The sequence below is a fragment of the Oryctolagus cuniculus genome, chromosome 20 (genome assembly GCF_964237555.1).
Source record: "Oryctolagus cuniculus chromosome 20, mOryCun1.1, whole genome shotgun sequence".
In the NCBI taxonomy this organism is placed as follows: domain Eukaryota; kingdom Metazoa; phylum Chordata; class Mammalia; order Lagomorpha; family Leporidae; genus Oryctolagus; species Oryctolagus cuniculus.
In genome coordinates this window covers 36,322,697-36,349,011 of record NC_091451.1, presented here as the reverse complement: position 1 = coordinate 36,349,011, position 26,315 = coordinate 36,322,697, and the positions used below count along the sequence as shown (strand labels likewise).

The 26,315-nt window shown below is 50.1% G+C and overlaps 1 long non-coding RNA gene across 2 annotated transcripts; it reads left to right on the top strand.

Moving 5' to 3' along the window:
- The first annotated feature begins 13,597 nt into the window (after positions 1-13,597).
- Positions 13,598-26,053, top strand: LOC138847280 (uncharacterized). 2 transcript variants are annotated; one of them, XR_011385015.1, is made up of 3 exons: positions 13,598-17,180; positions 19,770-19,933; positions 21,763-26,053. It is a non-coding gene; the product is annotated as an uncharacterized lncRNA (long non-coding RNA). The 2 variants fall into 2 exon arrangements; XR_011385014.1 differs by having other exon boundaries at positions 13,598-19,933.
- Positions 26,054-26,315: the final 262 nt, after the last annotated feature.

Genomic DNA, 26,315 nt, shown 5'->3' with positions numbered 1-26,315 from the left:
TGGGTTTTGTTCCTTGACCACGTCTGCGGAGTCCACATTCAGTGCGTGCCTCTTGCGTGAACTTTGCTTTGCTGTAGTGGTCCACACACATCCACGTAAACCCACGCTGAGTACTTCTGCGAGTCTCCAGTCTGATGTACATGGATAGACTGTAATTAAAATCAGAGACACAAAGACTTGATTGGGACAGAGAACAGGAATGTGAGATGATTGGGACAGAGAACAGGAACGTGAGATGAGGGGCTGGCATTACGGTGTAGCAAGCTAAGCTGCTGCCTGTGACTCAGCATCCCATATGGGCACTGGTTCATATCCTGGCTGCTCTGCTTCCCATCCAGCTCCCTGCTAATGCACCTGGGAAAGCAGCAGAAGGTGGTCCAGGTGCTTGGTCCTTGGCCACTCACATGGGAGACATGGAGGAAGCTCCTGGCTCAGCACTGGCCATACAGGCATTTAGGGAATGAAACAATGGATGGGAGAGCTTTCTCCCTCTGTGTCTTTCCTCCTCTCTCTAACCCTGCCTTTCAAATAGATAAATAAATCTTTAAAAATAAGAAAAACGTGGGATGAAAATCATTTAGGAATAAGGAAATACGGTGCTGTTGTGAGATGAAATGAGTGGCTTTAACTCTAAGATATGAAAATGCGATTCCAGTGGCTATATTTTTTAAAATGTTGTCTACTCTGGGAGTGAGGGAACATGTTGGGTTTTTTTAAATTACTATAAAGAGAATGATTTTGTTGCATTCCATGGGGGCAGTTCCAAGAAGACAACCACAGTTCCTTCACTCCCTTTCTCCTCCCAATCTCCATCCCTCTCTCCATCAGTTTTGCAGACACATAACTTCAATCCATGCTGTATTCACATGCTTAATTTGCTACTAATCCTGTATTCAAGCAGTAAAAAGTAAGACTGTGTTCCACAGGAGTAGTAACACGAGCTGAAAATGACAGTTGTATCCCAAAGTGACCATTTCATTCCTGTACATTTTTCTGTATTCCATATTAGTTGCCACTTACCAGAGAAAATATGATATCTGCCTTTTTGAGACTGGCTTATTTCACTAAGTGTAATGGCTTCCAGTTGCATCAATTTTGTTGCAAAACAGAGTATTCATTTTTATGGCTGAGTAGTATTCCGTAGTGTATATATACCACATTTCTTCATCCAGCCATCGGTTGATGGACATCTGAGTTGATTCCATATCTTAGCTGTTGTGAGTTGAGCTGCAGTAAACGTGGGAGTGCAAAATAACTCTTTCACATGCTGACTTAATTCCCTTTGGGAAAGTTCCCAGGAGTAGGATGGCTGCGTCTTACAGTCGATCTGTTTCAGATCTCTGAGAAATCTCCATACAGTCTTGAAGGAACTTGTTTAACGTGTCCACATGGGCTGTCTCAGGAGGTCCTTTTCTCCCAGGAGGCGCATGTGGTAACTTTCTCCTCTTTGCTTCCCCAACTCCCCCAACTTTTTCCAGTGTTCCATGCCCTGACCATGGACACTGCATGGCCAGAGATCAGTCCAAATAAAGGACTAAGGCTTCATTAGCTAGTGATCATATTTTTGTAAATTCATTGTAATATGGCATGTAATGTGCCCAGGTCTCAGGCACCTGGCGACCTGGCGTGGTGAGTTTCTACACATGGATCCGCCCGTCCACCCAGTTCCTGAATCAGGAGGAGGCTGCCGCTCCCTACCCAGACGGGGCCCGAACTCTGACTTCTGTCGCTGGGCTTGTTTCCTGTCAATGGAAGTAGCAGCCTGCAGTATTTTGTATTTGGGTTTATTTCATCAGCATCATATCTGTGAAATTCTTTGTTATTGCATGTGTTGTCTTAATTGCTCTTTCTCATTGCTGTGTAGCGTTCCGTCAGATGGATATATTGCAGTTTATTTATCCTGTTGATGAGCATTGGGGTCATGTATCATTTTGGGTTGCCATGAGCATTCTTGGACATGTCTTTTAATGGACATGAATGCTTGTTTCTCTTGCTTTAGCCATAGGAGTGAAGCTACTGAGTCATGAGATGAATGTTTATTTAGCTAGAAGATGTTACTTAATAGGTTTCAACATTGGCTGTACAAATTTACACTCTTACCAAGAGTGTCTGTGAGGTCCAGTTGTTTCAAATCATCAATATTTAGTACTACCAGCCTTAGTAGATTTAGCAAGTGTATTTTTCATTGTGGTTGTCAAATCCTGTCAAATCCACTTCAGAGTGGTTTTAGCCATTCTGGCAAGGGTTTATCTGTGGTTTTAGTGGTATTTCCCTGATAAGTAATGATATGTGAAGCACCCTTTATATTTCTGCTAACCATTTGGGTACCCTCATTTATCGTGTGCCTGTTCAAGTCATTTGTTCACATTTATTGGGTTTTCTTACTGATTTTCAAGGGCCCTTTATGATTCATGGGTATGAGGGGTATTTTCCCTGATATATTGTTATAGATACCTTGTTTTTGGTTTTTGCTTTTCCACTTTCCTAAATGGTTTCCTTTGGTGACCAAAAATTGTATCAAGTCTAATAGGCCAATCTTTAACTTAATGGTTTATGGGTTTTATACCCTAACTTGATAAATATTTATCCTGAGATTATATTCTTATTTTCTTTTTATTTATTTATTTATTTATTGTTTATTTAATTAATTTTTTGACAGGCAGAGTTAGTGAAAGAGAGAGACAGAAAAGGCTTCCTTCCGTTGGTTCACTCCCCTGATGGCCACCACGGCCTGCGCACTGCACCGATCCAAAGCCAGGAGCCAGGTGCCTCCTCCCGGTCTCCCATGTATGTGCAGGACCCAAGCGCTTGGGCCATCCTCCACTGTACTCCCGGGCCACAGCAGAGAGCTGGACTGGAAGAGGAGCAACCGGGACAGAATCCAGCGCCCCGACCGGGACTAGAACCTGGGGTGCTGGTGCTGCAGGCGGAGGATTAGCCTAGTGAGCTGCGGCGCCAGCCGTTCTTATTTTCTTTTAAAAAGCCTTATTTGTTACTGTTCACTTTAGGCCTGGGATCCACCTACTGAAATCGGTGTCTGGAGTGAAATAGTAGCCAATGTCTATTGACCCAGCAAATACATGGAAAAGCCCAGGATTTTTACAGTCTTCGTATCTGATAGTGTAAGACATCTCCTTTAGGTTTTCTCCCAAATATTTTTGGTTATTCTTAATACTTTGCACTTCCATGTATGCATTTTAGAGTAAGTTTGTCGGTTTCCTCAGGTTGAATGTTTGGGTTTGATCAGTGTTGAATTAAATATACAGATCGAATTTAAGAGAATATATCGTTGGAATTTTGTGTTTTCTAATCCAAAGACATGGTGTATTCCTATATTTATTTAGGTCTTTGCTTTGTCTTAGCAATATTTTATAAATTTATATGTAGAACTAAGATTTATTTCTAGGATTTTGATGTTTTATTTATTATTTAATTCTTCTCTGGTGTGTAAAAATATAATTGATTTTTGTATGTTGTCCTTACATCTTGTCCTTGCTAAATCCACTTTTTAATTCCAATACTGTGTAGATTCTTTAGAATTTCTTCATGTATACAGTCACATACTTTGCAACTAATGATAATTTCATTTCTCTTTCCAATTTTTATTTTTTTTTTTTTTTATTTTTTGCCTTATTGAGCTGACCAGGATCTCCTGTAAAATGATTAACAGAAGTAGTGATAAGGGACTTCTTTGACTTGTTCTTGAACTAAAAAAAAAAAAAATCAATATTTCACCATTCAGTTTGGTGTTTGCTGCATGTTTTATAGGTATCATTTATCAGATTTTTTCTTTTATTCCTAGTTTTCTGAGAGTTTTTTACTAATGCTTTTTCTGCCTCAGTAGAGGTGATCCTTTGGTTTTTTCTCCTTTATTCTATAACAGTGATAAATTATATGTGTTGATTTTCAAAGATTGTGCACTTGGAATTAACCCCACTTGCTCAGATACATCATTCGATTCAACTTGCCAATCTTTTGCCTGAGACTTCTTCATAAGAAGGATAGACCTGTAATTTTTTCTTTCCTTATTAACTTTGTCAAGTTTTGGTATCAGCATTATTCTGGTCTCATAAAACAATTTGGTGGAGTGTTTCCTCTTTTTCCATACTCTGAAAGAGTTTGTAGCTGGTGTTATTTTTTCTTAGGTTTATAGTACTTCACCATTAAAGCCACCTGAATGAGACGTTGTCTTTGTGGGAAAGTTTCTTTAATTGGAGTATCTAGTCCATTTGGTTAGTGTGATTGGTGATTACTGTCTCTCTTTTTTTTTCCGTTAAGATGTATTTTATTTACTTGAGAGGGTTACAGAGAGAGAGAGAGAGAAGGAGAAATAGAGAGGTCTTCCATCCATTGATTCACTCCCCCAAATGGCTTGCAACAGCTGGGGCTGGGCCAGGCTGAAGCCAGGAGCCGGGAGCCTCTTCCAGGTCTCCCATGTGGGTGCAGGAGCCCAAGTACTTGGCCATTTTCCACTGCCTTCCCAGGGACGTTAGCAGGATGCTGGACCGGAAGTGGACTTGAACCAACACCCATATGGAATGCCAGCACTGCAGGTGGTAGCTCAACCCACTAAGCCATAGCACCAGTCCCGATTACTGGTGTTAAGTCTACCATCTTACAGTTTGTTCACCATTGTCCTGTTTCCTCTTTGCTCCTGTATTTCTCTTTTTCTCTCTTCTTTAGCATAAACCAAGTATTTTTCTATTGTCTGTTTTTCCTCCTGTGTTAGTTTGTTGGAGATTTTTAGAAATTCAGTTAGCAGTTACCTTAAAGATTACAACATGCATCTTACCACAGTCTGCCTTAAATCGGTACATTATTATTTCCCAACCTTGGAAATACTTCACTACAATTTAAATCTGTTTACCTCCTCCTTCCTTTTATGTTATTAGTGTCATATGTTTTTACTTATACATTCTAAATGTACTTATATTTTAACCTTTACAAGACATTAATTTTAATGTTAGTATAGTAGTTCTATAGGTTGAGAATCCTTTATCCAAAATGCCTGAGACCAGAAGGGCTTTGGATCAGAGTTTTTGAATATTTGCATGGACTTTTTCAGTTGAATGTACCTAATGTGAAAAATCTGAAATCCAGAGTTCTCCAGCATTCAAAAGTGTTTGTGCATCGTTGTCAGCTCTCAAAAATTTCAGATTTGGAAGCCTTTCCAATTCAGATATTTTAATTAAGGATGCTCTGTACTGCTACAAGGGTCTGTATTCAGATTTGTTTATCCACATATTTACATTTTCTAGTGTTTTTCATTCCTCCTGTCATTTCTTACTTCCATCTGTTATTGTTTTTCTTCTGCCTGGAGAATTCTCTTTACTATTTATTTTAGTGCCAACTCTGCTGTCAGTGAATTCTCAGCTTTGTTGTATGAAACCTTCTTTTGCCTTTACTTTTTGCGAACACCTTTATTGAGGTAAAATTCATGCATCATAACATCCACCCACTTGGAGTGTACCAGTCATTTTTGCCTCTATTTCTGACGAGTGTGTTTGCCCGGTGTGAAATTCTGGGGTCATGGTTTGAGGACGTCATCCCATTCCTTGTGCTCTGTGAAGTCTTCCTTGACATGTCTAACGATTCGCTCATCTGTTCTGCTAGGTCTAATGGGTCTTAAATATATTTTCAGTTCCAAAATATGAATTGACTGTTTTTTATCATCTCCAGGTCTCAGTCTTCTCCTCTCTCTTCTTGAGCATATGAATCAGAATAACTTTGCAACTCTTGTCTGAGAAATCCGGAGTCTGCACTGCTGTCACCTGATTGTTTCTCTGGTGTGCATTTTCTCCTGGTTTTCAGTTGTTTGTTCCTGAGCTTGGCTCAATGCCATACAGTGTGTATTAAAGATTGTAGAGGCTGTGGGTGATGTTATCTTCCCCTAAGATGCTTATGTTTTCTTCAGGAAGAGAGGTAAAGAACAGGTGGTCACTGTAATCCCACTGAAGCTTGATTGTAGGCTTTGTTAGGGCTTGTATATTTCAGTTTTGCTCTTACTCTTAAAACATAGCCTGCTTGGGGTCTCAGCTGGAATCGGGGGTGTTTAGCAAGGCTTCCCCTTGGTGGCCTTGAATCCAGCCTCTGTCTCCTTAGCGTCCAGAGCTGCTGAAACCTCGGCTTAGTTCTGCAGCGTCCCAGCTGCTGCTGTTCTGCTGGGTTTCCTGAGGTCCCCACTGTGCACCTGAGTGGAGGATGGGTCAGCAACACCTCTAGGGTTGAACTGGGAAGTGGGTTGATTGAAGCAGCCTTTTGGGTGCAAGTCTCTTGAGGTTTGTTCTTCTCTGGGATTCTGGCACCAGGTCCTGGCTACTTTCACAACCCAAACACCAGCTTCTGTGTCTTCGGCCAAGCGGGCCTTCTGCTTCGGCGAGGCCCTGGGTTGCCTGTGCTCTGACCACACTGCCCTCAGGGGACTCAGGGTGAGGGTGGAGCCTGCTTCAGGGGCTTCCCGTCAGGAACTGTCACTCAAGTCCTAGCTGCTCTGCTTTGCCCGATGTCTAAAAGATGGCATGTGTTTCACTGAGCTTTCATAGGTGTTTTGAACGAAAGGAAGTTTCAGTCCGGTTACCAGCCCGCTCTGTGGTGGCCACATGCAGCAGTAGGGTCCCAGCCGTTTCAGTCACCATGGTGGTTCCCACGTTGGCGTCTGGCAGCGATCGCTAGGCTGTCAGGAATTCATGGGAGGGCACCAGGTTCATTCATTTGTTGCCTCAACCACTGAAGGTTTTTAACTGACGTTTCTCTCTCAGGCCAGGTGCTGTTCCAGACATAGGCGGTATAGCAGTACTTAAGATCAGACCTCTGCCTCTTTGGGACTTAGAGCCTATTTTTAAATATCTGTTTATTTATGTTTCATCTACTTGAAAGGCAGAACAGCAGCGGGAGAGAGGTGGAAGGGTGAGGAGAGATCTTGTCCCTCACTGGATCACTACCCAGCTGTTATTCTTACAGATAGGTTACCTAGTGATTTCTGAGACCTACTTGCAGTAATTAAATGTAGACTTTTCTTATGGAAGGAGGGTGAGAGGGTAAAACAGACCTTTTGGATGACTGTATCTTCCTTTAGGTATTTTTAGCCTTTTTTTTTTTTTTTGACAGGCAGAGTGGACAGTGAGAGAGAGAGAGAGAGAAAGGTCTTCCTTTACCATTGGTTCACCCTCCAGTGGCCGCCGCGGCTGGTGCACTGCGGCCTGCGCACCACGCTGATCTGAAGGCAGGAGCCAGGTGCTTCTCCTGGTCTCCCATGGGGTGCAGGGCCCAAGCACCTGGGCCATCCTCCACTGCACTCCTGGGCCACAGCAGAGAGCTGGCCTGGAAGAGGGGCAACCGGGACAGAATCCGGCGCCCCGACCGGGACTAGAACCCGGTGTGCCGGCGCCGCAAGGTGGAGGATTAGCCTAGTGAGCTGCGGCGCCGGCCAGCCTTTTTTAAAATGTAGCAATCAACCCATTTCACAGTTCACTCCTTCTCCATAATATTTGGCTCCCCTTTTGAAAGCTAAAAGTGATGCTTAATTCCCTGTCTGTGAGTTTGTACAGCACACACGCTAGGCAAACAGGAAAAACTCAACTCGGAGCAGGCATTTGACAATTGGAGTTAAAATTCTTGAAGCTGATTTATGGAGAACAAACTTAGGTCTTAATTTTTACATGTGTCAACTCCAGAGCTCATAAAGAATCAGCCTCCTTGTGGTTTCCCATTTTAACTTCAGTTTTTGAAAAACATTTCACATGCAACTAAGCACTTATTAAATACTTTGCAATAATAAAAAATGGCTTGATGTTCTCAATCTTCCAGAATAGCTTAAATGTCAGTGTTACCAAGAGAAAACTACTACTGCATGCATGTGACTGTGAACATATTAGAGGCAAATCAGAACTTTGACTCTTCTCTCTTTCCCATTCCCTGTGATGGGTAGCGTTTGGATAGAGCGAAGTGGTGACCACCTCCAGCTGTTGTTACTTTCCTCTCTGCTTTAAAGGTTGGGCCTTACTCTCGGTCTCACTGACTTGGTGGCACTTCTGGGCTCTTTCACGTACGTTTTCTTCAGTAAGTGCTTTTCTAAAGTCTTGCTTTTGGACAGTTATTGAAAATTCTGTTTTCTATTCGAGCAGTCATTTGAATAAGTGTCTTTTCATCACACAACGCCCTTGAAATGTCAGGAAATTAGTACAACTCAGGATTCTGCCATTTTGCTAAAGTCAGTGGCTGTATTATCTCCCTAAACCGACTGTATACATGTAGAGTGTCCTTATCTTTGACCACTTGCATTCATTGGATGCAAAAGTTGTATCAACATGAGAGCGAACTTATGCCTTTTATCCATTGACGCATGAGTTTGAGAATTCCAACACCTAATTAGTAAGACCCATTTCTGACGTTGACCCTCTGCCCTGCCGGTGATACTACTCGTACTGAAGTACTCTAACAATGATCAGTCAGCCAAAAGGGTGTGAGAAACTGTGTTCATTTCTTAAATGAAGGCTGTAGGTACAAAGAGTGCCAACTAGTGACACCACATTGGTTTCCTGAAGACCTCATAGAGCTGTAACAGGTGCTGACATTCCAGAGTTCTAGGATTATTTGAGCTTAGCGTCACAGGCAGTTTGGAATTTGATTAAAACAGACCTCAGAGTATTTAAAACATCCACAGGTAGTAGGTACTTTGTTTTAAGTAAGGAATGCTTTTTATTTACTTGGCTGGTTTTATCTACACATTATTAATAGATTGCTTATTTTTTTATTGACCACTTCATTGTTAATATCTTTTTTGAAAGGTTTATTTATTTATTTGAAAGGCAGAGACAGAGATCTTCAATCTTCTGGTTCACTCCCCAAATGGCCACAATGGCCAGGGTTAGGCCAGGCTGAAACCAGGAGCCAGTAGCTTCATCCAGGTCTACCACATGGTGCCGGGGCCCAAACACTGTGTCATCTTGCACGGCTTTCCCAGGCACATTAGCTGGATTGGAAGTGGAGCAGTCAGGACTTTAACTGGTGCCGTGTGGGACGTGGGCGTCACAGGTGGCAGCTTTACTCACTGTGCCACAGTGCCGGCCCCCACTGTTAATATTTTAATAAGAAAGTTATTAGTCTACTCATTTTGCTAAGTCTGGGAGTTTGTTTTGTTTTGGGGGGCAATAACCTGATAAATATCTAACCTTTGAAAATATCATGAAAATGCCTTTGTCCCTTAAAAAGGTGTTAAAGCAGTTTTTCAAAGCCTATGTTGGGAGATCGGCAAATGAACAAATTGGCGAATTCTTTTTCCACAGTGGGCTCGTGTTACCTACGGCATGACAAGCACAGCTGGCACTCCTCACTAACACGGTGGGCCGCTGTCTGTGACTCCTCTGCAGACGAATGTTCTCCCCAGCAGAGGAGGACGGAAATTCACTTTTGTTTGAAGATAAATATTTTTAACATGCAGAAAGTGAAAGTGTATACTCGCCTCTTGTGGCACCCTCTAAATTAGCAGTTCCCTGGGGCGGCATCAGACACCGTAAACTGTATCAGAGCACGCAGACGTAGGGTGCTGATTTCGTTTTTTATTATTATACTTAGCACTTGACATGGAAAGTGTTTTCAAGGCAGATCTTATTCTGGAGAGTTTCACACAGTTGCACTAAGACATAAATATTTGCTTCCTTTGAAGGCATTTAGACATTGGAATCAGTGGCTTGTTTATGAGCCATAGATTGAGGAACCAGTGAGATGAAGTTTGCATTTTACAAACGTGCAGAAAGGAGGCAGGAATGCAGTTATGTGCTGTGCATCCAGACTGACCAGTTGGTGACTGAGCGCGTCACTCAGCCTCTCTGGGCCTCCAGTTCTTTGGGTCAAGTAGCCTGACTCCCTGCCTGGGTACTGGAGGGAAAACAAAGAGGAGGAGAACCCGTACGCTGTGTTGGTCCCAAGGACGGGCAGATATCGGTGCAGCGGAGACTTACTAATGAAGACTTCTGTTGTATAGCAGTTCAATTAAAAATGTCTGCTCTTGATTCTGTGTAGTGAATATTCACTAGCATTGGAAGTAGAAGCTGAGAGTAAGGTATGTGTCTGTTACAGATTTTTGATATTATCCTATTGGTCTAGGTATGGGTTTAAAATAGATCCCTGCACTTAGCTATTTTGTAGGATGTCCTGCTGTGTGAGCCGGCTTCACTTCAGAGGGCCACATAGATGATCAGATTGAACCGTGGTCATGGGGCTGCTGTGGCACAGTGAGTTGAGCCACTGGCTGCAATGCCGATGTCCCACGTTGGAGCACTGGTTCAAGTCCAGCTGCTCTGCTTTGCAACCAGCTTCCCTGCACCTGGGAAGGTCGCAGAGGATGACCCAAGCATCTGGGCTCCTGCTACCCACGTGGGAGACATGGATGGAGTTCCTGGCCCCTGGCTTTGACTCGGCCATTGAGGCCATATGGGGAGTGAACCAAGTAGAAGATTTCTCTCTCTTTCCCTCTGTCACTCCCTGCCTTTCAAATAAATAAATCTAAACAAACAAATAGAAAGCGGTCGTCATGGCAGGATTTGAGCAGATCGCAGCAGCTGGAGTCCGGGAGCTCCGCACTGCCCAGTGTAGTTCCCAGCAGAAGCGAGGCTCCCCCTTGGCGACCCCACACTCACTTCCGCTTGCACAGCTCACCTGCAGCCTGCTCTGGAAAGGTGGGGCTGATGCCTTGCTGCTTTGATGTGCATCTTTTGTGCTGGGACGTCCTAGACTTGGAGCTGCTCATGTGTTGTTTTAGAACATGGGGGCACTTTCGGCTTTGGCGTGAACACCATCCTATTTAAGTGGCCAGGCTATGTAATGTTTTCTGGGTTCCTTCCCCCACTTTGGCTTCCCTCACTGATTAGGTTGTTTTCTCCTTTTTCTTAATAATTTGAAAATACTTCTTTCTCTTTTTATCTCTTCTCCTATTTAGTATTTATGGAAGCAAGAAAGAAAAGTGTCAGTGTTTAAAATAGACAGCAGTCGTGACTTTGGTTCTTGTCCCAGCGACAGCAGCTAGGTTGATTTATGGTCCTTAAAAATGGGGAGAAGGAGTTCATGTCAGGTCAGTGCCTGGGGGAGTGCAAGCTCAGGGCATCCCAGAGGCAGGCATCAAGGCTGTGGCTCCCTTGTAGGAAGCCCGCAGAGGACCAGCTCTTCCAGAGTACAGCCGAGTGTCAGAAGGTCTGGAACCTCCTCCTGCAGAGGACAATGGTCTAGTGTATGCCAGCGTAAGACGATGTGCACTGTGTCCTGGGGCAGCTTTGGGGACGTCACCCAGCGCTGACACAGAACTCCACCTTCTGTTCCATCAAGGGGAAATGTTTTTGTCCCAAATTAACATCCATAAGTAAATTGTCTTCAACGTCTCCTCTCTTTTGGTCTATACATCTCTCTCTCTCTCTCTCTCTCTCTCTCTCTCTCTCTCTCTCTCTCTCTCACATACACACACACACACACACACCCTGGTATTCCTTCTTTCTTCCACTTACAGGAATCTGCTTGCTCTCGCTGCATCCAGATTACCATGTTACTGTGTGAAGAGGAGCCGTAAACACCACATCTTTTAGCCACGGTTGTCTTGTGTGCAGCCGCCACAGTAACTGATTTGGACAGCTAGAAACAGCTGTTTGCTGTCCAGTCGCATCAGTACGTGGCAGTCCGAGGTGGCCTGTCAGGCAGAAGAATCACCAGTCTGAGTGGCTCTGTTTATAAAATAAAGATCAGTAGTCGGTGCCCTGCTTTCAGGCTTTGTCTTAGACCCGGGACTGTGGGTCCATCTCTGGCAGAACTTCGCTTCCGGTGTCCCAGGGCTGGTTCTCGGGGTCCGCGCAGCCTTCTTGCTGCTGTGTGGGGCGGCTGATGCGCAGTGGCTGATTTGTTCTCATCCATCAGGTTGAGACCAGCGAGCCACCCGGCACACACGTCCTCCTGGGCAGCAGGGGTCCAGCCCACGCGGCGGCGTGAACTCCTCAGGCTGACGGTCACTCACCTTTTCTTGGGCTGTTCCTGCCGTGCTCTGCCTGGCTTCCTGGGGTTCCTCACCTGTGTGTCTCCCTGCTTCCACCTTCCTCCTGCTTGTCCTCTCAGATGCCGAAAGTGTTGTTAAAGTGTCTGTGGGACAACAGAATGAAAGGACATGTTTATTTTGGTGCAAAAAATTTTTGAAATCCATGCATAGTTTTTTTAATTTATTTATTTATTTTTTTTTTTTTTTGACAGGCAGAGTGGACAGTGAGAGAGAGAGAGACAGAGTGAAAGGTCTTCCTTTTGCCGTTGGTTCACCCTCCAGTGGCCGCCGCGGCCGGCGCACCGCGCTGATCTGATGGCAGGAGCCAGGTACTTCTCCTGGTCTCCCATGGGGTGCAGGGCCCAAGCACTTGGGCCATCCTCCACTGCACTCCCGGGCCACAGCAGAGAGCTGGCCGGGAAGAGGGGCAACTGGGACAGAATCCGGCACCCCGACCGGGACTAGAACCCGGTGTGCCAGCGCCGCAAGGCGGAGGATTAACCTATTGAGCCGCGGCACCGGCCGCATAGTTTTTACTAATACCACTTCCCATGAACTTTTTGAAGACCCTTTATACACACAGATTTCAAAAACTGCCCATAGCAACGTGTCTTTTAATTCTCTTTTTCCACAAGTTGAAGTGTGAGACTGGGAAGTCCATAGACAGAGCTTGCCTTGGGAGCCGATGATGTCATCTTATTTGGGTGTAGACATCAATTTGGGTGGCGATTGAGCAGGTCTGCAGCACCTCGGGAAAGCCCCCTGGGCCCAACCTGGCACCAGGCCCCTGCTGGCATGGGATCCGATTGGCGTGCCTGGCCTTCTTGCCAAGTCTGTCTAGAACTCAAAGCGTTCTAAAAATGCAAGAAATGCGGTGAATCTCACACCAAGAACCAAGTCTGTTGTGCCACCTTCTGTGCTGTTTACTAGCCTTAATTCCCGAAAGGAGTGACTTTTTAAATTTTGTTTGCCTTGATGCCCCTGCATTTTGTAAGGAAGAGATTTTCATTACCTGCTTTCCTGAATTCCATATTTATGAATTTCATGGCAATTCTATTTTGGAAGTTGATTGATTCTAGCTGCACTAGAACCTTCAAGTATTGATTTATAGTGAACTTTCCTTCTTGGATTATTCAGGAAAACTAAATGGTACATATTATTTTTGTTGCTGTAGATATGCAAGGTCATTTTAATGTTCTTTGAATGCTTTATCCTGATGATAATTGGCACTGCCTTTGATTAAAGGTAAGCTATGTGGAGTTAATCATTTTTATACTGTGAGTTACTTACTGCTTGTCTGACAGTTACCAGAGGTGTGCATTTTTCCCTGAGTGGTCTTCATGCTGATTTTCCCTTGTTCAGGCAGGTCTGAATGAGTTACAGCATCTTGAAGACACACGTGAGTGAAAAGAAGTGCGTGTGTTTTAGGATTGTGGGGTTTTCTTGCTTCAAGAGTTTAGCCAGAAAGCTTTGTGTATGGGTTTAATTTTTAACAAAGCAGTAAGGGCTTACTTTTTACCAGTTTGTGTGTGTATAAAGTTGTATTTGTTCAAGCTTTAAGAAAAGAATAAACCTCTCAATGTGTAAATACCTGATACTTGATTTGGATTTATGGGCTTTTTTCCTGGGGATGGGGAGTGGAGGAGAAGGGCTTCTGTTGGTTGTTCTTCAGTCCCGTAAGATCGTGAGGGGTCATTGTTGTCGCGCAGTGAGTTGAGCTGTTGCAGTCGGGCGTCCTCTATGGGAGTACTGGTTTGAGTCCCAGCTGCTCTGCTTCTGATCCAGCTCCCTGCCAATGTGCCTGGAGAAGCAACAGAAGATGGTCCCGGTGCTTGGGCCCCTGCACCCACGTGGGAGACCAGGCTGGAGTTCTTGGTGCCTGGCTTTCGCCTAGCCAGGCCCCAGTCGTTGAGCCATTTGGGGAGTGAACTAGTAAATGGAAGATCTCTCCTTCTCTCTCTCTGTCCCCACCCCCATGCTCTGCCTTTTAAATAAATAAATGAATAAAGTTTAAAAAAAAGAGTGTTAAAGAAGCAGCACAGTACACATCAGCAGTTCTCCATGTCAGCAGCCCGGACTGACTGGTAGTGGAACTCTAGCTGTGTGCAGACCGCTGAGGGCAGAGCCCTGACTGGAGAGGGGAGCCAGCCCCTGCCCAGTGTGCTCCAGGGCCCGCTCCTTGCTCTCTCACAGAAGCCCTGCTGGGCTTGCACGGCCTGAGGACCCCAAAGGGAACAAGCCCCTGAGCCAGTCTTCAAGGGAGGGAGCTTCCCCAAGCTCCCTGAGAAATCGTTACATCAGCTGAGGATTGTGGAGGCAGTGTCCGCTGACAGAATGAGTCCAGGCTCAGAGCTGCGTGAGGTGCCCATTGCTGTGTGCAGATGACCCCCCGTGTTCGTGGCTTACAGCAGTAGGCGTTTGGAGCAGCTGAGCTGGGCAGTTCTGCTGGGTCACTCAAGCCTGCGGTCTAGATGAGGTGTGGCCCAGGCTGCCGGCATTCAGGGGCTTGCCTGGGGCAGCTGGATCCGCTTCCAAGGCTCACCTGGGAGGGAGCTGCCCCCCCCCCCCAGGCCTCTCAGGAGGGTTGCTTGAGTGTCCTGACAATACGAGGAGACTTCAAAGAGTTCATGGAAAAACAGAGTCCAAAAGTAAGTTATTTTGGTGTCCCCTCCAAACTTACAATCCATGCGTAATCTGTTCATAGTAAGCACTTTCCGTGAACGTGTGAAGACCCTGTAGAGCAGCCAGTTCCCCTCAAGCTAAGGATCTGCTGCCGGGCCTGTTTCGCAGGGCAGAGGCTCCACACTGGGTTGCAAGTCCAGAAGACCTGAGCCTGCGGCCCCTGCCACTGTCCCCTGCAGGCACTCGGCTCTGAAAGCAGGAATGTCACTCGGAGGGAAGCATGCCATTGTCCCCAGCCCCAGATGCGTGGTCACCCAGGACTGAGGGACTTGGGAGAATGAGGGATGATTGCTAAAGGGCATACGGCTTCTTTCTGAAGTAATGAAAATACTCCAAAACTAGAGGTGTTCGTGTGTATCTGTGACTGTTCTAAAAACCATTGAATTGTACACTTTGTATGGGGAATTATGTGGTGTGAATTATATCTCCAAATATCTGTTTGCTAAAGAGAGCTAGTAAAAACATAGCTATGTTGTTGCAAGCCGGGGAGTTGGTGGTGCCGTGTTAGGTACCCCCATCCCGTCCCCACCACCCCTGGATTTCCAGTGAGGTGGCTGCTGGCCTCGCTGCTTGATTCCTCACTGTGTCCTATCTCTTAGAACTTGCTTTTCCGCTCCTCAGCAGGGCCTGGCTTTGTGGGGAGACAGGCGTTACTTCACACCTAGCTGACTACAACACGAACATTACTCCTCCCCCAGCAGGGACCAGAGGGTGCCCTTCAGTGGGCAAATCTCCCCGCCTGCCCTCCTTTCGAAGTGGCAGTGCTGAGCACGAGGCCCGAGAGCTTTGCTCCAGACATGTTGATCCTTAGCCCAGCAGCTAACAGGAGAACTGCAGAGTGAAGTCAGCGTGCCCTCGACCAGCAGGCGAGTCTCTGTGTGGCCCAAGAGGAAGGTCTCGTTTGTGTACCAGCTAGGTCTGGCCTCCCTGCAGCTGGGCCTTGCGCAGTGCATGTATTTGTTTGTATTTTGCCTCCAGTTTGAAATGTCAGAGCATCTTTCCTGCAGCTTTGTTTTAAACTGGATACATGCAGAAGACTGTGGGCTCCCCAGACTTGCCAAGGAAGAGGCTGGCGCAGCAATCGCTCACAAGGGCCTGGCGTGGTCCTTTCTGCACACTTCGGTTTTTTTAGTTCTTGGAAATTATCGTCCAGGCTCCTGCTTCTGGGATGAAGCTCCTGATTCCTGTCCCATTCTCCTCCCTCTCTCTAGGCCCTCAAGTCTCCTGACTAAATGGAAGAAGTTTACTTTTGCCACAAAGAATTGCCAGCGAAGGTGCAGTCTTCCACAGCACAGGGGACTGTGGCCCGGGGCGATTAGAGCTTAGCGCAAGCAGGGTTGCACCGCCAGGGCTGTTCGCAGGCTGCATCCTTTGATCAATTCTCTGAGCCAACCGCACGCTCAAAACTGGGCCTCCACTTCGCATTTTGTGCTTCTTTGGCTTTGGTCAGCTACGCTGTGTTCCTCCCACTGAGGTGGACCTGATTCCACAGCCAGAGAGCCAGCCCCATTAATAGCTCACCCACGCACATGTCTGATTATTTTTTCTAGAAAGTTTTATTTTATTTTATTTTTGACAGGCAGAGTTAGACAGTGAGAGAGACAGAGAGAAAGGTCTTCTTTCTGTTGGTTCACCCCCCAAATGGCCGGCGCTGCGCCAGTCCGAAGCCAGGAGCCAGGTGCTTCCTCCTGGTCTCCCATGCGGGTGCAGGGCCCAAGCACTTGGGCCATCCTCCACTGCCTTCCCGGGCCACAGCAGAGAGCTGGCCTGGAAGAGGAGCAACCAGGACAGAATCTGGTGCCCTAACTGGGACTAGAACCTGGGGTGCTGGTGCCTCAGGCAGAGGATTAGCCTAGTGAGCCGCAGCGCCGGCCAAAAGTTGTATTTTTTGAAAAGATTTATTTTATTTATTTGAAAGACAGAGTTAGAGAGAGAGGTAGAAACAGAGAAAGTGGTCTTCCATTCGTTGGTCCACTCCCCCAAATGGCCACAGCAGCCACAGCTGAGCTGATCTGAAGCCAGAAGCCAGGAACTTCTTCTGGGTCTCCCATATGGGTACAGGGACCCAAGGAGTTAGGCCATCTTCCAATGCTTTCCCAGGCTCATTAGCACGGATCTGGATCTGAAGTGGAGCAGCTGGGACTTGAACCGACTCATATGGGATGCTGGCGCTGCTGGCAGGGGCTTTAACCCACTGTGCCACAGCACCCGACCCTGTCTGATGATTTATAATGCAAAGATGCTGCAATCCTAAGGTTGAAACAACCAAAGGCCAAACACTGAGCTGCCATCCAGAGGTGACAGGGCTAACCTCAGACCCTCTGATTGCCTGCAGAGGGGTAGCCCTGGCCTGCTGCCGTCCCCATCTCTGTGTTTACATTGCAGAACGTTGAAGTGGCAGGAAAACAGCCACCTGCTCAGCCTGAGTCCAGAACCTCACTTCTGTGCCATTGTACTGACTAGAACACACCCATGGATGTTTCTGGTAAATACTATCAGTGTTTATTCTCTCCAACCTGCATAGTCACAGATGAAAACCACCAGTATGTTCCCCATTATGCCCTGGTGGAGGTTTGAGGTTCCGCCTGGTGTTGACGTGTGCATTGAGAACTCACCGAAAACACCCATCGAGGCCACCTGGCTTTCTCCATCAAGCAAGTAGCTAAAGAACAACCAGAACAATGCTTGAACCTGCCTAGCAAAAGCAAGGCTCAGCCTAGGGTGGCGGAAGGCCTGGAAAGAGCCCTGCCTGGAAACCTCACTTTCTCAGCAAGTTCAATAGCACCTGTAATATTGGCTGATTTCCACTGGAGAGTCAAACCTTTCTGGGCCTCAGTTTCCTTAGCTGTAAAGTGGGGGTAATAGTATTACCCATTAGTCTCTCTCCAACAGGCCCTTGTGCTGTAGAAGACTGACGCACTCTCTGGAGTACATAATTGAAAGCAGAGTGTCAGCAAGAGACGGAGGGGGTCAGAGAGAGAGAGAGAGCACTTCCCTCTACTGGGCTGTTCCCCAAATGGCTGCAACGCCTAGGGCTGGGCCAGGCTGAAGCCAGGAACCAAGAACTCCATCCAGGTTACCCATGTGGGTGTCAGGGGCTCAGTTACTTGGGTCACCTTCCTCTGCTTTGAACAGGGAGCTGGGTCAGAAGTGGAGCTGCCAGGACTTAAATCCACACTGATACGGGATGCTGGCATTGCAAGTGGTAGCTTAACCCGCTGTGTCTTAGCATTAGTCCCAGTGATTTTTAATTTCATTTTATTTGACAGGCAGAGAGAGAGATACTGTCTGTCTCCTGGTTCACTTCCCAAAGGCCACAATAGCCAGGCTAGACCAGGCCAGAACCAGAAGGCCAAGCCCCAGTCAGGGTCGCCCATGTCAGTGGCGGGGACCCAGTTATCTGAGCCACCACCTGCTGCCTCACTGGTTTGCAGGAAGATGGAATCAGGCAGAGCGTGGACCCAGTCCAGGAGCTCCCGCGGGGGATGTGGCTGTCCCAGCGGCGTCAGGTGCTGTGCCATACGCCTTCCCCTGGAGCAGTTCCTTATAGTGTAAAGACTGCATACACAAAGTAGCTAATCCATTTGGGGTGCTCCAGAATCATAGATCACAAATATTAAGAGAGAGTCTAAAGCCGGCGACACCCACTACAGTCCTGATGGGGAGCCTAAAGCTGGAAGAGCCAGCACGGCCCACAGGTGTGGGGCGTGGCGGCCCTGCAGGAGGTGTGGACAGAAGGGAAGTTGTGGGCCTGAAGCAAACAGCACAATTTGAACCTGAGTGTTCACCTTGACTGTGGTTATCATGAGGCTGAGTGGGGGGTGCAGTAGGCTGCAGCAGAATCCTCCGCTCCACACGCAGGGCTCCCTGTGTCGCTGCCGATGACCCATTTTGGATGCAGGGAAATCAGGTCGCAGTGAACAGTGTCAGCAACTTTAAAGTCCCATAGCAACTGGCCAGTGTCTCACCAGAGCGCACGCACACCCTGTGTTTACTTGTGGCCTGCCGAGGGTCGCCAGTGATCCCGTATAGATGAGCAAGTTACGAGGCTCCAGCATACAGCTTGGGGCTCTTTAAATAGATTTTTTGCACTGGGGACTCCAGCCATATTTCTTATTTTGGTTTATTTATGTTATTCATTTAAAAGGCAGAGAGAGCTCCCAACTGCTGGTTCGCTCCCACATGCCCACGGCAGCCAGGGCAGAGCTCCGCCGAAGCCTGGAGCCTGGAACTCCACCCAGCTGTCCAGTGTGGGTAGAAGGGACGCAGGCACTTGAGCCGTCACCCCTGCCACCTAGGGAGCAGAGCCAGCACGAAAACCGGGCACTCCGATACGGAACGCGGGCATCTCAAGCAGTCTTCACCACGGTGCCAGACGGCTGCCCACAGCTGCATGTGTGAAGTTTTATTTCTCGAGCTTAGTGGTAGCTCACAGATGCTCATTACAGGAGTCCTTTTGCCTTTCCGCGTGTCTGAAATAGTTCATGATGACTGTCAAGGACAACATAGGCCTAGGTCCCCTCAGCAACTAGCAGCCTGAGCTTGCTTCCAGCAGGGCTGCAACAAAAGGATAAGCAACAGAGTTGTGTGCCAGCGGTCTGTCCACACCAGCTCCCTGAGCAACTGGAGAGGGGCCAGTCCGCCCTGAGCACGCTGAATGGCCAGAGAGGCCGCCAGAGGATGAACAGTTTAGCCCAGATGATCCCGGGGCGCCTGACAGATTGTACGAAGTTCAGTTCAAGCAGCTGTGTGTGCTCACCCGTGCAGGCCCTTGGGGCACAGGGTCTGGCAGAATGAGTGACCCCTGGAGCTAACCAGTCCACAGGCCCACGCTGAGCAGTGAAGGCGTAGGGGACGCCTGACAGTAAACATGAGGGTGTGGTGAGGGGCAGGGGTGTCAGGTCCCGGGCCTGAGGCGGAGCACATGGGTTCCTCGCTCTCCACGTTCAGGGCAGTTTTGCTTCTGTTCTCACGGCTCCCAGTGCCAGGGCTGGCACCGCTCCGCCTGGGTCTGGGCTCTGGTTAGCTCTGTCCCTCTCCCCGAGTGCCGGTTTTGTTCGCTGATCTCTTCCAGGTCTGAAGGCCACCAACATCACTCACCACTCAAGTTCTGTGTTGGAAAGCAACAAAAACCACCTCTGAGGAACCTGAGCCACGGGGCTGGGTGACAGTAATGGAGGAGGCGGGACCGCAAAGCAGTAGACAGCCAGGCTTGGGAAGAGCAGGCTGGGCTCCCAGGTCTGGGGACAAATGTGACGAGTCTCGGCAGTGCTCCGCGCGCACACACACTTCCCCCAGTGTGCGCGGGCCATGGGGCTGGGGCTAGGAGGAGTGGGGGTAGGGAAAGGGTCCCTCCCTCGGTGTCCCTCCTGGCAAGCCTGAAATCCCTGGGCATAAGGGACATGCCTGCCCCCTGAGTCACAGGCCTACCCTTGGCTGGAGGGGCCAGGGCACTCTCCTCCTTGGCAGGTGCTAGCAAAATGGAAGCCTCACCAGAAGCCAAGCAACTAGAAGCTGGACAGAAACACCAATGGCCAGTGCCTCAGGTGTTCTGGTCTGCCTTGGTTTCACCCTGGCCTTTTGTTTGTTTGTTTGTTTTTGTTTTTGTTTTTGTTTTTGACAGGCAGAATGGACAGTGAGAGAGAGAGAGAGACAGAGAGAAAGGTCTTCCTTTACCATTGGTTCACCCTCCAATGGCCGCCGCGGCCGGCGCGCTGTGGCCAGCACACCGTGCTGATCCGAAGCCAGGAACCAGGCGCCTCTCCTGGTCTCCCATGGGGTGCAGGGCCCAAGCACCTGGGCCATCCTCCACTGCACTCCTGGGCCACAGCAGAGAGCTGGCCTGGAAGAGGGGCAACCGGGACAGAATCCGGCGCCCCGACCGGGACTAGAACCCGGTGTGCCGGCGCCGCAAGGTGGAGGATTAGCCTAGTGAGCTGAGGGGCCGGCCTCAACCTGGCCTTCTTTTTTTTTTTTTTTTTTTTTTTTGATAGGCAGAGTGGACAGTGAGAGAGAGAGACAGAGAGAGAAAGGTCTTCCTTTTGCCGTTGGTTCACCCTCCAATGGCCGCCGCTGCAGCTGGCGCACCGCGCTGATCCGATGGCAGGAGCCAGGAGCCAGGTGCTTATCCTGGTCTCCCATGGGGTGCAGGGCCCAAGCACCTGGGCCATCCTCCACTGCACTCCCTGGCCATAGCAGAGAGCTGGCCTGGAAGAGGGGCAACCGGGACAGAATCCGGCGCCCCGACCGGGACTAGAACCCGGTGTGCCGGCGCCGCAAGGTGGAGGATTAGCCTAGTGAGCCACGGCGCCGGCTCCAACCTGGCCTTCTTAACAAAGCATCTGTCACCCCAGTCCAAAGCCGGGAGCCAGGAATTCAACCCAGGTCTGCCATGGGAGTGGCAGAGACCCAACTACTTGAGCCATCACCTACTGCCTCCCAGGATGCACATTATCTGGAAGCCATATCAGAAGCAGAGGAGGGCCGGCGCCGTGGCTCACTAGGCTAATCCTCCACCTGCAGCGCCGGCACCCCAGGTTCTAGTCCTGGTTGGGGTGCCGGATTCTGTCCTGGTTGCTCCTCTTCCAGTCCAGCTCTCTGTTGTGGCCTGGGAAGGCAGTGTAGGATGGCCCAAGTGCTTGGGCCCTGCACCTGCATGGCAGACCAGGAGAAGCACCTGGCTTCTGGCTTCGGATTGGCGCAGCGCCGGCCATTTGGGGGGTGAACCAACAGAAGACCTTTTTCTCTGTCTCTCTCACTGTCTAACTCTGCCTGTCAAAAAAAAAAAAAAAAAAAAAAAAAAAAAAAAAAAAAAAAAGGTGGAGGAGCCCAGACTGGAAGCAGACACTCCAGTGTGGGATGCAGGCTTAACCTCCACCCCAGATGGCTGCCTAAGGCTTTTAGAAGCGAGAGTGCCTTCAGCAGGCAAAGGCAGTCTGTCCTTGCTGCTCGGACCCCCTGTGGACCCGCTGCGCCTGGGGTGACGCCCAGGGCTCTCTGGTCTTCTCACCTCTCTCCCTGCCCACCGAGCTAGCTTCCCTTCTCACCCTTCTCCCTGTGCCCTGCAGCCTCTCGGGGAGCCAGGGGGAAGAGCCCCATCTCGGCACCCCGTCTTCAAGAAATGATTCTGTAACTAAGGAATACGTTTCTTCCCGCACTGAGCTGTCAGCTCCCCCTGCATGTCCCCAGCACCACAGTCGACACTGGTACGTACCTGATGGGCAGCTGCGTGGATAGAGGGCAGGGAGGCAGGAGTCCTGGGCTCTGGGGCCCTCTCTGGCCACAGGCTTACGCCCAGGCTGCAGACGGTCCCTCTAATGCCCTCACCCGTTCCATCCCTCCGGTCCTCTCTGCTCTCTGCAGCCCGGCCAAGTCCAGGCCTGGTCTTGGAAAACTCAGGACCGCAGCGAAGCTCTCGGCAGGGCCCTTCCTCACCTCCCTCTCCTCTCGCTTCCTCGCTTCTCTCCCAGCTGCCTGCGGGACCTCACTGGGCAGGAGCAGCTCCCTGCCCGTGGCAAGGGAAAGCAGCACAGGAAAGAATCCGAGCTCGGCAGACAGTGGCTTCAGCTGTCGTCTAAAGACACCTTGGTGTGTGGGCAGCCCCTGCCCAAGGCTGGAAGCGCGAAGGACAGCGGGGCTGTTGGAGGAGAAGGGTGAGGCTATTGGGTGGAAGACTTGATGCTTCCAACAGGCCTCGAGGGTCAGTTTGCCTGGACGACTTGATTGCGCAACCAAAATGTTTGAGGCCTGTGAGTAGGAGGAGGCCTGTGAATGGCGCTGTTAGTGTGGGGATCACCTGCTCCTCAGGCCTGGGAGGTGGCATCAGGTCAGGGCCAGGATCCCCGGAGTGAGGCAGGAGGTGATCCTGCGGGGAGCGGAGCTGGATCCTCACGGTGCTGGGGGGGAAGCAGATCTCTGCTGCAGGACCCACTGCTCCGGGCCACCGGGATCCTGCGAGCCGGGCTCCTTTGCCGCTTTGGGACAGTGGAGCTCTGCAGAGACGAGAAAGGAGGAGAAGCAGGCAGGGTGGGACTTAATGTTCTTGTGCTTTTTCCCACGTGGACGGGCAGACTCCACACAGTCCTGGCCAAAGCCCAGCTGCTGCTGTTTCCAGAGGCTGACAAACTTACCTAGGTGCTGGTATGGAAGTAGAGGAATTCCAGATAGTCACAGCAATGGTGGGACACAGGAGTGACGTTCAGAACTCATGTTTCCCAGTTTCAGTTAATACAGAGCTACAGCATCAAGACGGTGCAGGCCAACAGGATAAGATTCAGAGCTGACGACGGAGCTCATCCAGTGAGGATCAGGTGACCTGAGAGGGTGCCAAGATCATTCGGTAAGGGAAAGAATCGGTTTTCAGTAATTGGTGCTGACCAAAACATGGGTGCCATGTGCAAATAAATGACACTGGAGCCCTTCTTCAGACCAGATACGCAATGTGAATTCAACGGATCCGAGGCCTCATCGTCAGACCAGATACACAATGTGAATTCAACGGGATCCGAGGCCTCATTGTCAGACCAGATACGCAATGTGAGTTCAACGGGATCCGAGGCCTCATCGTCAGACCAGATACGCAATGTGAATTCAACGGGATCCGAGGCCTCATCGTCAGCGCTGACACTGCAGGCATCTTAACAGAGGCCTCAGTCACAACCTTGAAGCAGGCAGTAGTGTCTTAAGTACCACACCAGAAGCATAAGGGACAGAAAAATGAGGTGAACTGAGATGTATCCAAGATAAAAACATTTGCATCTCAAAGGAAACTGCAAAAAAAGTGGAAAGATAACCCAGAGAGTGGGGGAAAATATTTGCAAATTACATATCTAGTAACGGATGTCTAGAAATATAATGAATACTTATGACTCAATAATGAAAAGAGTCCAGTTTAAAAATGGGGTGGAGTTGGAATTCTCCAGAGGCAGACGGCCAGCAGGCACGTGAAAGTTGTTCAGCATCATTGGCCATCAAGACAAGACAGATCATAACCTCAGTACGGTGCGCGTCACACACAGGATGACCAGGGTCACAACTGTTGTGGAGGAGGGCCCGGGCGGGAAGCCTCGCACACTGCTGGTGAGAGTGTGAAACGGTAAACATCCTGACAGCTCCTCAGCGTGTAGGCCCGGAGTGACCACTTGACCCAGCAAGTCTAGGTCCACACCCACGCAAATGGAAATGAATGCCCACGCAGCAGCTGGACACACACGAACACAGCAGCACCGCTCAGCCCAGCAGCTGGTGAGTGGATGAACGCCCACGGTGGCGTGGTATTTGGCCGTGAAACCGACTGGAGTGCTGATACGGGCTACGCACGGAGAAGGCACCTGGCACAGCAGCTTCCACAGTGCGGGCTGAGATGCATCAACAAGACGGGATGAGCTCCCCAAGTCACCGCGAAGCACCACAAAAGGCCGCTCTTCGCCCGTGAGTAAGAGACTGACCCTGTCCTGCTGCTGCCTGTCTTCCCTGGCCAGCACAGGCCTACCGGCAGCCATAAACACCACATCCAGACCTGCCGGGCCCCACGCTGAGTGCAAGGCTCCCACTTCTTGAGAAAGGAGTGTTCAGCCCACAGAGCTTTCAGTCGTCATTTCTCTGGGCAAAGGTGAGCGTGCTTGGAGTGGAATAAAATGGAGGTCTTGGGTACATCTTTGAAAACAGTTCTGGGGGCTGTCATTCTGGCGTAGCGGGTAGAGCTGCCATCAGCGATGCTGGCATCTCATATGGGAGCCAGTTCATGTCCCGGCTGCTCCTCTTCTGATCCAGCTCCCTGCTCATGCGCCTGGGAGAGCAGTGGAAGGTGGCCAAGATACTTGGGTCCTTGCACCCATGTGGGAGACCCAGAAGAAGCTCCCGGCTCCTGGCTCCTGCCTGGCCCTGGCCATTTCCTTCATCTGGGGAGTAAACCAGTAGATGGAGGAGATCTCTCTCTCTCTCTCTCTCTCTCTCTCTCTCTCTCTCTCTCCCTCCTCCTCTCTCTCCTAGTCTTTCAAATAAATAATTTCAAAAAAGAGAAAGAGAAAGAGCAGTCGGCGGGGCGGGGCCAGTGAGATACCGGCTATGCTCCTTCAGCCGCAGACATCCAATCACCCACTCCCCTGCAGGGCATCAGAAAGTAACCCCTCCGGGAGGGAGACACATCTTTCTACTTTGAAAAGGCCCCTGACTTGTTTAAAGCTCACAGCCGTGCTTGATGGCTTTGCTGGTCGGGGGAGCCTGGGCTGTGGCCCAAGGTCATGAGGGTCAAGTCCCCTGGGGACGCAGAGTCTCCCCCTGGCCGCATAATGGGGCAAGTGTCTTCGGTCTCAGCTCCCTTGTGTGGAAAACGTGAGCAAACAGGTGGTGTGGCCACCTGGGGCAGGGGCCCCGCCTAGCAGGAAAGAGGCCCGTGAAGACGGCAGCATCCGGATCGCAGGGCCCGGCTTGCACCCCAGTGCTGGCGCCGGACTCCTGCTGTCCGGGACTGCACACCCTGGGAGGCTGCCCGGGACCGACCCCACCTGTCGCAGGCATGGGGGCGGGGTGCGAGCCCGCAGATGAGCGCTCTGGCTGTGTCCCTGCTTCTCTGCCCTTCCAAACGTAACCATCTTACAAAGTGACCGGCCAACGCACGTTTAACAACGCCCTAGCTGGAGTGTCATTAACCCGCGTGTCCGGATGAACGCGCGACAGTCCGCTCCGGCACTTTGCCCCACTCCGCCCCGCGAATGAGTGAACGCAGACTCGGGTGGTGAAGGCTCGTTTTCCCGGGCATTTTATGCCTCCCCGGGGGCAGGCCGCGCTGCGCGCGCTCGGGGTTCCCCTGAGGGGGCACGCGTGACCCGCGCTCCCGCCCGCGCGCGCGCGCCGGCCGCCTCCCGCCGCAGCGCCCCGGCCAATGAAACGCCGCGGAGCTCAGTGAGCTCATCAGCACACGCGCTCATTGGCTGCGGCCGCGCCGCCCGCACCCCCCCGCCCCAGGCCGCGGGAGCTGGACCCGGGTCCGCGCGCCTCGGGCTTCTCTGGGAGCGCCGTCGCCTGTCTCACAAAGGCCTGAGCGTCCTCGGGCTCCGGCCCGAGCGCCGCTTTCCCCTGCTGCCCGCGTGGCTGCTGTGTCGCTGGGACAGCTCTCTTACCCTAACCGTGTTCTCACGGTGCCGAGAGCACTCACCCCCGTGCCCAACACGTGTAACGGGGCGCCATCACCCCTCACACACGCACGCACACGTGTAACTGGCACGATCACCCCCCCCCACACGCACACGTGTAACCCGGGCGCAATCACTCCCGCACACTCACACACACATGTAACCGGGGTGCGATCACCACCCCACACACGCACACGTGTAACGGCACAACCACCCCCGCACACACGTGTAACCCGGGCGCAATCACTCCCGCACACTCACACACACGTGTAACCGGGGTGCGATCACCACCCCACACACGCACACGTGTAACTGGGGCACAATCATCCCCGCACACATGCACGCACACGTGTAACCGGGGCACAGTCACCCCCACACACGCGCACACACGCAGATGTGTAACCGCGGCACAGTCACCCCCACACACGTGCACACACGTGTAACCGGGGTGCGATCACCACCCCACACACGCACACGTGTAACTGGGG